The sequence below is a fragment of the Phacochoerus africanus genome, chromosome 4 (genome assembly GCF_016906955.1).
Source record: "Phacochoerus africanus isolate WHEZ1 chromosome 4, ROS_Pafr_v1, whole genome shotgun sequence".
Taxonomy (NCBI): Eukaryota; Metazoa; Chordata; class Mammalia; order Artiodactyla; family Suidae; genus Phacochoerus; species Phacochoerus africanus.
The window spans coordinates 1,076,191-1,088,249 of record NC_062547.1 but is presented as its reverse complement, the minus strand read 5'-3'; positions in this window follow the sequence as shown (position 1 = coordinate 1,088,249).

The window sequence follows — 12,059 nt, the reverse complement described above, 5'->3', positions numbered from 1 at the left end:
TCCTCTGACTGACTCCACCCTCCCCCTGCCAGAACCATGGGCTGCTGTGGCTGTTCCGGAGGCTATGGCTCCAGCTGTGGGGGCTGTGGCTCCAGCGGCTCTGTGCCCGTCTGCTGCTGCAAGCCTGTGTGCTGCTCTGTGCCAGCCTGTGCCTGCTCCAGCTGTGGCAAAGGGGGAAGTGGCTCCTGTGGGGGCTCCAAGGGGGGCTGTGGCTCCTGTGGCTGCTCCCAGTCCAGCTGCTGCAAGTCCGTGTGCTGCTGTGTGCCAGCCTGTGCCTGCTCCAGCTGTGGCAAAGGGGGCTGTGGCTCCTGCGGGGGCTCCAAGGGGAGCTGTGGCTCGTGTGGGGGCTCTAAGGGGGGCTGTGGCTCCTGTGGCTGTTCCCAGTCCAGCTGCTGCAAGCCCGTGTGCTGCTGTGTGCCAGCCTGTGCCTGCTCCAGCTATGGCAAAGGGGGCTGTGGCTCCTGTGGAGGCTCCCAGTCCAGCTGCTGCAGGCCCGTGTGCTGCTGTGTGCCAGCCTGTGCCTGCTCCAGCTGTGGCAAAGGGGGCTGTGGCTCGTGTGGGGGCTCCAAGGGGGGCTGTGGCTCCTGTGGGGGCTGTGGCTCCTGTGGCTGCTCCCAGGCTAGCTGCTGCAAACCCAGCTGCTCCCAGGCCAGCTGCTGCCAGCCCTACTGCTGCTCTTCAGGCTGTGGGTCATCCTGCTGCCAGTCCAGCTGCTGCCAACCCTGCTGCTCCCAGGCCAGCTGCTGTGTCCCCATTTGCTGCCAGCGCAAGATCTGATTCTTTAACCACAGCCTCAGTGGCTACACACCAGAGGGCCTCCGCCCCTGAACCCCAGCTCTGGCCGGCTCGTCCCTGGATGCGGGCACAGCAGTGTTTACAGCAGGAACAGCGTGCCCGGGGCCTGTGACAGGGTCCGTGCCCCTCCCCTGCCATCAGCTTCTCGTGAAAAGCTCTTGAGAACGGAACCAGCCAGCCTCCCGCCCGAGATCACCGCCCGCGACTGGGACATTGCAACGCCCCTCCCCATAGCCGCAGCCCCGGCCCTGAGACGTCCCCGAGAAAAGCTCCCGACACCCCTTGCTTAAGTCTCCGTTAGGGGCCACGAGTTCCGAGAGTCTCCGTGGTTCCTTTCAATAAACGTATCCCTTCCGCGCACAAGTCCTGGTCTTGGTCCTTTGCTTCCTGCTTCTGTCCCTTTGCTGTCCCGACAGGGGTCAGAGCCTTTGTCACCCATCTCTCTCCATTTAACTGCAGCGTAGTTGGTTTCCAGGCTGTGTGACTGTCTGCAGCACAGCAAAGTGACTCGGTTCACAACGTCCTCTTCCGTCTCGGTTCATCACAGGACGTCAAGCACAGTTCTGTGCTGGGCAGCAGGAGCTGGCTGCTTATCCAGCCTGTGGGCACCAGCGAACCGCTGCCAACCCTGACCTCCTGTTCCGTCCCTCCCCCCGCTCCCTCCCCCTCGGCAACCGCAAGTCTGTTCTCTATGTCCGTGAGTCCGCTTCTGTTTCAGAGGTAGGTTCATTTGTGCCATATTTTAGATTCTGTGTATAAGTGAAATCACATGGTATGTGCCTTTGTCTGACGGACTTCACTTAGCATGAGAATCTCTAGTTGCACCCATGTGGCTGCAAATGGCGTTATTTGGCCCTTTTTCGTGGCTGAGTAGTAGTCCGTCGCATATGTATGTATATGCATCCCATCTTCTTACTCCGTCGTCTGTCCGTGGACACTTAGGTTGCTTCCATGTCTTGGCTATTGCAGCACCAAACTCTGGAACTGTGTCTGCCTATTTCAGGCTTTGCTTTCTGTACTATTGCCTCCACCTGGGCAAGCAGAGTCCCCCAGGCTGTGGGAGAGGGTGGGGGTGCCCAGGCCAGATGAAGAGCTCCCAGGAGAAGGATGGGGGGGAAATGGAACTCGTGTCCACACAGCCCAGGCTCGTCTGCCATGCCGGTCGAGCCCCTGCCCTGACCCTCCCCGGATTCAGCTGGAGAGCAGGGGGCACAGCCTTGGATTCCGAAGGCTGATGGTCCAGGGGAGACCAGAAGAGAGAGAAGCCAAAAGTCATGAACACGAGAACGCTCCACCAAGGGCACGAGCAGTAAGCAGGGCGTCTCAGAGCCCATGGACCTAGAACTGCTCTGAAAAATAAAGTCTATCATAAAAAACTGGTATGTACGGGAGTTCCCATCCATCCATGAGGATGTGGGTTCGATCCCTGGCCTTGCTCCGTGCGTTAAGGATCTGGTGTTGCCATGAGCTGTGGTGCAGGTCGCAGATGCAGCTCAGATCCCGCGTGGCTGCGGCTGTGGTGGAGGCCGGCGGCTACAGCTCCGATGGGAACCCTGGCCTGGGCACCTCCATACGCCGCACTGCACAGCGAGCGGTAAGGCCTGAGGTCACAGTTGGCGGGTACTGCCAGCTACGCTGAACCTGAGCCTCACTCTGAGCTTGTGCTGAATTCAAACAACCCAGGTATTTTCTCTACGAGCCCCTGTTTGGCCAGGTGACCCTCTTCCGTGTCTTTGCAATTGGTTTTCAGACTTCAGTACAGGGCTTGGTGAATATATTCCTGTCAAATCTTTTCCCACAATTCTGTTTTGTTTTTTTTTTTAAAAAAAAAAAAAAAAAGCCAGGTTTGCACGTGGACACAGGATATAAAAATGTGATGGTTTAGAGTGATCAGATTGTGGGCAATCTTTCCTTGTTTTCAAAATGATTTTATTTGTCATTTCAAGATGTTTTGTGCAGGCCATTTAAAAGCATGAGAGGGAGGTCCCGCTGTGGCTCAGTGGGTGACGAACCTGACATGTATCCATAACGATGAGGGTTCGATCCCTGGCCTCACTCAGCGGGTTAAGGATCTGGCATTGTCACGAGCTGTGGTGTAGGCTGCAGACGCAGCTCAGACCCTGGGTTGCTGTTGGTGTGGCTGCAGTGGAGGCCGGCAGCTACAGCTCTGATGCAGCCCCTCGCCGGGGAATGTCCATACGCTGCAGATGCGGCAATAAATAAAACACACTAAATAAAGTAAAATAACAACAGGAGAGAGGAGTTCCCTGGTGGCCTGGTGATTGTTAGGGATCTGGCATTGTCACTGCAGGGACTCTGGTCGCTGCTGTGGCACAGGTTTGATCCCTGGCCCGGGAACTTCCACACACCACAAGAACGGCCAAAAAATTTTTAATTAAAAAATTGAAACAGGAGAGGGAAAATTGAGAAAAAGGCGGAGCCTCTCTCTGGCACCCCTGACCGTGGGCACCGCGGTGCAGGGTCACATGCAGGCAGAGGCGCGGGCTCAGGGTCGGTCGTAACAAGATTAAAACCGCAAGCCCCGCCGAGGGCCAGCTGCGGGCGGTGGGCCTGGAAACGCTGGACGAGGTCACTTGGGCCGACGCAGGGGAGCAAAGGCTTGGAATCCCCCATGTCCTTGAACCTGCCCCAAGCCCCTCACCCCACACAGCCCACACACCACAATAACACACCCCATCACACACACCGCGAGCACACCCCACAATCACACAGACACACTGCACACACAACCATGGGGCAGTCACTCATCACACACACCGCGAGCACACACAGAGACAACGGCCCGCGAAGCAGCACCACCTCCCCAGGGAAGTGTGGCCCTCGCTGCCACCACTAAAGAGGTGGCCGACGCAGGACTGCGATCCCCCCACACCCCGCTCACTGCCCCCCTTTAAGGCCAAGGCCAGATGGGCCTGAAAAGGGTGTTGCTTAACCAGCTGGGGCGGTGCCAGCTGCCACTGCCCCTCCAAGAGGGCGGCTCTATTGCAGCTGCTCCTCTGGCCCCGCCCTGACACACGTTGTCCACCGGGCAGGTGTCTCCTCACCCCCCAGGGCCACACTGTGGGGGGGGCTGCAGCCACTGGACGGGGCGGCCATGCACTCCCTCCACAACTGCCCCAGCCACAGGGCAGGGGGACCGCGGGGCCACTCGCACGCAGACACCTCCAGTGGTAAAACTACGGCCCCGTGGCATCCGCAGCTGGTCGGACCCGCGGGTGTGGGGGACCGTGACCTGGAGGCTCTTGGGGACCCGCTGAGTAACCCCCGCTGATGCTCAGGGGTCACCTGGACTTTCCGGGTGGGGGCGGGGGAGGCACGCGAGGCAGGGCTGACGGAACAAGCAAGGGGCTCTCGGGCTCACAGGCTGCAGCTTTGCACAGGGAGGCGTTGTGCGCGCACGGTCACGACAGCTGTCGGGACCCCGGGGCGCTCCGCCGAACACGCCCTGGGCTCCAGCCCCCTGGGGCCGGGAGAGTGGAGCTGGGACGTGGCGTGGGCCTTGCAGCCTCTCCCAGCCCCAGTGAAATAATCCACCGCCTTCCAGGGGATGAGTGAGGCGTCCAAACACTCTGCCTCCCGCTGCCCCGTCTCTGCCTCAGGGGCCTCTGGGCACAAAGGCCACCGAGCCAGGTCAGAAGTGGCTAGGAAACGGGACGGCCGTCACCCTCAGGTTGTCAACGTCTCTCCGGGGCCACTGGTGGCCTCCTCCAAAGTGGCGCCACCTGGAGGGCACTTCCCCGGGACACGAATGCCCGCCCCCCCGCCAAGTTTCCAACCCCGTTCTTTCCAAGCCTCTGAGCAGCCAACCGGCTGCGCCCTGTTCCTGAATCTTAAGCCGTCCCTTCTTTCCTGCCAACAGAACAGCCCGGGACACCGTGCACGTTTCCCGTGCTGGCAGGTGCTGGCAGGTGCTGGCAGGCGCTGGCAGGCGCTGGCAGGTGGGCCTAACCACCTTGCAGGGCTCAGGCTCGGGGCCTGTGAAGGATGCCAGGCACAGATCAGGCTGCTTCCCCGCCAGTGGTCCCAGGAGACCCGCTTGAAGCCGAGGAGGAAAGGAGAACCGGGTACCCCGCAGCGGCTCTGTGAGCAGGGAGCGCGCGGGAGGAGGGGCAGCCGGACCAGGTCTGCAGCTGCGGGGCAGGGAGGGCGGCAGAAGCAGCTGCCAGCCAGGTTTGCAGAACGCCAGCCCCCGGCCCGGGATCCAGAGAGACGGACCAGGAAGGACCACCCACACGCATTGGGCTCTCTTCTCTGTCTGGTAGAGTGAACTTCAGAGGGGCCGCAAAACGTGGGTGAACCTGGGCGACACATCAGGCGGGAGGGACGCCCAACTTTTCAAGCTGCACTGGATCAACCCGACCATTAACGCTCTGGAGAGTGGGAGTGCGGCTCCCAGGGTTTCGTCTCTAATTATCCACTTTACGTAATTAAGACCTGGTTTCTTTTTGGCTGTTGATTTTTTACTACTATTTTTAAGTGCTACGGCAATGCAGTGGATTTACAATGTCGTTTCCGTCTCAGGTGTGCAGCAGGGTGGTGTGTGCGTGTGCTTCTTACCCTCTTCCATTACAGGTTATCACACGAGATGCAGCAGAGGCCCCCGTGCTGTCCAGCGGGTGCTTGTGGGTCATCTCATTTGTATGCAGTAGCGCATACACCTGTTAATCCCAGACTCCTCATTGATCCCCCCCCACTCCCCTTCGGTGACCACAGATTCACCTCCCACCTCTGTGAGTCTATTTCGGTTTTGTAAATATGTCCTTTTGTATCCTCTTTTTTAGATTCCACATGCGAGTGATCCCATATGATACGCGTCTTTGGCTGGCTCACATCAAAGACCCCGCTTTTACGGCCACAGGGCAGCCTGCGCGTTTCGGGCGGCCAGCACGATGAATCAAGACTCGCGGGTACCGCAAATGCCCCGCGCGACAGTCTGGCTAACGAACATCGCCTCGTGGTTACAACCCTTTTTCTTGTGAGGAGAACTTAAGATCCGCCCTTTCGGCAACTCTCAAATCCAGAGCCATCTCATTCGCAGCAGCCACCGTGCTCCACAGACTTCCTGTCCCATGACCTGTGTAGCTCACAGCTGGAAGTTTGGGCCCTGGGGCCCCTCCACCCTTCACCCCTGCCTCTGCCAACTGCCAAACCTTTCTCTGTACCCATGAGCCCCATTTGGTGTTGGGGTTTCAGGTGTAACTGAGATCACTCAGTATCTGTCCTTCTCTGACTTATTTCACCCAGTATGACACCCCCAGATCCACCCATGCTGCCCCGAATGGCAAGACGTCTCTCTTTCTCTTGACGACCAGATAATATTCCGTTAAATAATCACATCTTTTCTTTTCTTCCTTTTCAATTAAAGTGTGGTTGATTTACAGCGTTGTGCCAATTTCTGCTGCATAGACAAATGACCCAGTCATATGTGCATGAGTCATATATACATACACTCTTTTTCTCAGATTATCTTCCACCACAGTCTAACCCAAGAGATCAGCTGCCTGTGCTGTACAGCAGGACCTCGCTGTTTGTCCATATTCTAAATGTAGTAGTTGCCATCTACCAACCCCAAACTCCCCGTCCAGCCCGCTCCCTCCCCCTCCCCCTCCCCCTCGGCAGCCCCGCGGCTGTTCTCCGTGTCTGAGTCCGTTTCTGTTCCGCAGATGGGGCCGTCTGGGCCATACTCTCGATCCCACGTACAGGCGTGATCTCGCGTGGTACTCGTCTCTCTCCTTGTGACGTACTTCACTTGGTCTGAGAGTCTCTAGCTGCATCCGGGACATCTTTATCCAGTCCTCCTTCTTGGAGACTTGGGTTGACTCCATGGTGTAACTGTTGCGAATACTGTTGCAATGCACATAGGGGTCTGGATACTGTTTCAAGTTAATGTTTTCAATTCTTAAGCTAAATACCCAGAAGTGGACTTGCTGGATCACACGGAAGGTCTGTTTTTAACGTGTCCAGGACACCTTCCACAGTGGTTGCACCAATGTGTATTCCCACCAACAGCTCCCTTGTCTCCACTTTCGTGCCAACACTATTTGCCATCTGTTGCCTTTTTGATGGCCACTCGAACAGGTGTGAGGCGGTGCCTCGCGTGGTTTGATTCGCGTCTCCCCGATGATGCGTGATGCTGAGCAGATTTTCACGTGCCTTGTTGAATACCTGTAGGTCATCCTTGGAAAAATGTCTATCCAGAGCCGCTGCTCATTTTTAAGCAGATTATTCTGGAGTTTTGCTATTGAACTGCATGAGTTCTTTATACGATTTAGACATTAACCCCTTATCAGACACATGATTTACCAACATCTTCTCCCATTCCATGGGTTGCTATTCAGTTTTGTTGAAGGTGCTTTGTGTGTGTGAGCTTTTTAGTTTGATGCTGTCCCCCTTGCTTGTTTTTGCTTTTGTTTCCATTGCAAACCCGAATTTTTAAAATAAACTGTTGAAGATAATGGCAAAAGTTTCGGTATGAAACTAGATCGAGTTGGGAAAGACACGAGGGTCCCTCAATTATATGTGGTCAAAAGGCAGCCAGAAGTCTCAGAGGCTGAGACTGTCCCTTTTTATAGGAACTACACAAGATGGGGAAAAACTAGATTTAGAAACCTAGGAAGGGAAAAGCCAACAGACGCCTGTGTATTCTAGGTGCACAAACAAGACATGGAACAAATGGGAACCAGGAAGTGACCGTGTGCCCAGGTCTCCCCTGAGCCTGGCAGGTATATAGAGGCCCCCGGCCCAGGAGGTGCCATACCTGAGCCCCTCCTCTCTCTCTGCACCTGCTCCTCTGACCGACTCCACCCTCCCCCCACCAGAACCATGGGCTGCTCTGGCTGTTCCGGAGGCTGTGGCTCCAGTGGCTGTGTGCCTGTGTGGTGCTGCAAGCCTGTGTGCTGCTGTGTGCCAGCCTGTGCCTGCTCCGGCTGTGGCAAAGGAAGCTGTGGCTCCTGCGGGGGCTCCAAGGGGGGCTGTGGCTCCTGCAGAGGCTCCAAGGGGGGCTGTGGCTCCTATGGCTGCTCCCAGTCCAGCTGCTGCAGGCCCGTGTGCTGCTGTGTGCCAGCCTGTGCCTGCTCCAGCTGTGCCAAAGGGGGCTGTGGCTCCTGCGGGGGCTCCAAGGGGGGCTGTGACTCCTGCGGGGGCTCCAAGGGGGGCTGTGGCTCCTGTGGCTGCTCCCAGTCCAGCTGCTGCAGGCCCGTGTGCTGCTGTGTGCCAGCCTGTGCCTGCTCCGGCTGTGCCAAAGGGGGCTGTGGCTCCTGTGGGGGCTCCAAGGGGGGCTGTGGCTCCTGTGGCTGCTCCCAGTCCAGCTGCTGCAAGCCCGTCTACTGCTGTGTGCCAGCCTGTGCCTGCTCCAGCTGTGGCTCTTGTGGCAGCTGCAAGCCCAACTGCTGCCAGTCTAGTTGCTGCCAGTCCAGCTGCTGCCAACCCTGCTGCTCCCAGGCCGGCTGCTGTGTCCCCCTTTGCTGCCAGCGCAAGATCTGAGGCCCTGGCCAAGGACCTCAGGTGCCTCCTGCAGAGCCAGGAGCTCCAGCGAGTGACCAGTGCCCCACCCCAGAGATGCAAACTACAGCCTTGAATTCGTCTTTTCTAGATTTAGGGGGCCTAAATCTAGCCGGCTGCTCCCCAGCAATGGGAGACAAGAGGTTTCCTCGTGTCTTTTGTCCCGTGCTGGACCCCCCCTCGTCTGCCTGGGAGGAGAGGAATTTCCTCCCCGCCGTCCCCTCAGGCCCCTGACCCCCACAGTCCATCACCCCCCCCCACCTCCACACTCTGGACGTGTCCTGAGCTTAAGACCAGGAGTCAGGCACCACCTCCCCCACCCAGTCACCTGGCCCGACCCCAGCACTTGCCCCATAATTTGCCTGTGCTTTTTCCACCTGCCAAGGTCCAACCTGGACCTGGCGACAGCTCTAAATAAACACACCCCCAGCTCAAGGCCTCTGTCTCATGCTGCTTCTTTAACGGGCAATGGAAAATTCAGAAAGCATTTGCGTGTTGTTGATAGAAGTAAAAACAGGTGGAACTTCTTTTTCTGAAGGTAAACTTGGCAATATTTATTACAGTTTCACTACTATCCGTATGAGTTTACTTGGCGGCACTATCCGACACAATTCTTAAAGACAAATAAATAAAAACATAGCAAGTGGAAAAATAAAGCAAAATTATCACAGATGTTCTCATTGTGTCCTGGGGGGCTGGTCAAATAATAAAAAAAAAAAAACTACAAAATGTAAGTGAATTCAGATAGAAGGCTGGGTGCATAATGTATAAAATCAGCAGCTTTTTTATTTACACATGACAAACAGAAATAAAAGACACTTACTCCTTAAATGCAAACTGTATAAGAAACTTTTAAAAATCTACACACCAAAGAAGGATTTATAAAGGCGTTCCTGTTGTGGCTCAGTGGTCATGAACCCAACTTGTATCCACGAGGATGTGGGTCTGATCCCTGGCCCTGCTCAGGGGTTAAGGATCCGGCGTTGCTGTGAGCGGTGGTGTAGGTCGCAGACACAGCTCAGATACCACGTTGCTGTGGCTGTGGTGGAGGCTGGCAGTCGTAGCTCCAGTTTGACCCTTAGCCTGGGAACGTCCATATGCCGCGGGTACGGCCCTAAACAAGCAGAAGAAGAAGCAGCAGCAGCAGAAGCAGACGAAGCAGCACTTCCAAAATAAAAGCTGGAAATTGTCCAGATGTCCATTAATAGCAGAAAAGCAAAACTCTCTGGGGTTTACTCGGTAGAATACTAAGTGGCAAAGAGAATCTTACAAACATGATGTCCCGTACACACCATGGGTCCTATAGGAAGAGCACAGACACCCAAAGAACAGACCCGTCTAGGCCCCAAGGGCCAGGATGGGCTTCTTCAGGAGGGAGTGGCTGGAAGGGAGACGGAAAGGGAGCCCCTGGGGTCTGGAAACGCTCTGTCTCCACATCTCGGAGCTGGTTACACGTGTGCTCAGGTTGTGAAAACGAATCAGGCTGTCTCTGTGCATTTTTCTCCTGAACACACATTTCAGTAAAAGTCTTGAGCACATTGCGGCTCAGCAGTCGCAAACCTGACTGGGATCCATGAGGACTCAGGTTCGATCCCTGGTCTCTCTGAGTGGGTTAGGGATCTGGCATGACCATGAGCTGTGGTGTAGGTTGCAGATGTGGCTCAGATCCCGCATGGCTGTGGCTGTGGTGTAGGCCGGCAGCGGCAGCTCTGATTCAACCCCTGACCTGGGAACTTCCATATGCCACACCCTAAAAAGCAAAAACAAACAAAAAAAATCAATGTGAAAAGGAGTTCCCACTGTGGTACGGCAGGTTAAGCATCCACCATTGTGTCTGTGGCAGTGAGGGTTCAATGCCCAGCTTGGTGTGATGGGTTGATGATCTAACATAGGTCACAGCTGTGGCTCAGACCTGATCCCTGGCCTGGAACTTCCATATGCCACAGGTACGGTCATTTAAAAAAAAAAAAAAAAAACCAAGTGAAGAAAATTGTAATTGCTGAGAGACATAAAAGGAGTCATGAATAAAAGAATAAATGATTCTTATTTTAACAGGAAATTTTAATATTATAACCAAGTCATTCTCCCTAAATTAATCTATATATTTGATCTGAACAAATATACCAAGAAGATGTTTTAAGTAGCTATGCTGATTGTAATATTTAGACAGAAAAAAGAGATGCATAAAAACAGCCAAGAAAATGTTTAAAAGAAAGGGGACTAGATAGCAAACCAATTATAAAGTTATGATCATCTAACAACTAACATAGCAGGTGAAAACCCAACAGATAAAAGGGTAGAGCCCCCAGAAAGAGAACCAAACACATAAAAGACAGCACTTAAATTTGCTTAAAAATGCATTATTCCATAAAAGGTATTAAAACAATTATGTAAGATCTAGGAAAATGAAAATCGTATCTCTACTTCACCTCCTACTCTAAAAATAAATTCCATACCGAATAAAGACATAAGCAAAACATAAAGACACAAAATGACTAAAAGAAAACAGAAACGTTAAACAATATTGGGGCAGAACAGTTCTTTCCAAGCAGGACACAAAATTCAACAGCTAAAGTTTTCTGGTGGCCTAGTGGTTAAGGATCCAGCCCTGTCACCGCCGTGGTGCAGGTCACTGCTGTGGCACAGGTGCAATCCCTGGCCCGGGAACTTCCACATGCCATGGGCACGGCCAGGACAAAAATTCAGCAGCCCACAAAAAGAAAAGATTGATAAACTCAGTATTAAAGAAAAGAAGCATGTAAAAGGAAAAAACCTGCAGGGCAAAAAAATTCAATAACAACCTCAACTGATAATTAAGAAAGAACATAGTTGCATGTGAGGGACGGCCACCTGTCCTGCCTGACACGGCGCTCTGACAGACAGACTGTCTTGTTTGGAAGCCACAGAAAATGACACAACACTTGGAACATTGGAGCTGAAGTTCCAGAGGCAGGCGCCAGCGGGCTAAAATGACAGGCTCCTGAGAAGAGGCAGAGACAAAATGCTCAGGGAGTTGGAGGTGACTATGGGCAACTCTGCAGAAAAAGTCACACCTGCCAGAAGGGCCATCACGAGAAAGACAACAAAGAAGCAGTGTTGGTGAGGATGTGGAGGAAAGGGACAACAACAAAGAAGCATTGTTGGTGGGACTGTACACTGGTGCAGCCCCTGTGAAAAGCAGTACGATGGTTCCTTAAGAAATTAAAAATAAAATTGCCATGTGATCAAGCAATTTCACTTCTGGGCTATCACCCAAAGGAAACAAAACGCGGTGCAAAGAAACGTATGCTCACCAAGGTTCCCGCAGTATTACTTACAATAGCCAAGGCGTGAAACCTAAGCGCTCATCAAAAGACAGCTGGGTAAGGTGATCTGAGACGCACACATACACACGCCGCCGGGAAGAACGAAAGTCTTGCCTTTTCGTGACAGCATTGCTGGATCTAGAGGGTATATCATGCTTAGTGAAATAATCGGACAAAGACAACTATTACATGGTCTCATTTATATGTGGAATCTAAAAAAATAAAACAAACAAAAGAAAATAAAAGCAGACTCGCTGGTACAAAGAACAAATGGGTGGTTGCTAAGAGGGTGGGGGTGTGATGCGAAACAGGCGGGGGGGGGGGGTCCTCGGTGCAAATCTCCAATTGTGAGATAAACAAGCACAGGATGTGACATACGACAGAAGGAACATGGTCAATAAAACTGTAATAACTTCCTGTGGGGACAGATGGTTACGG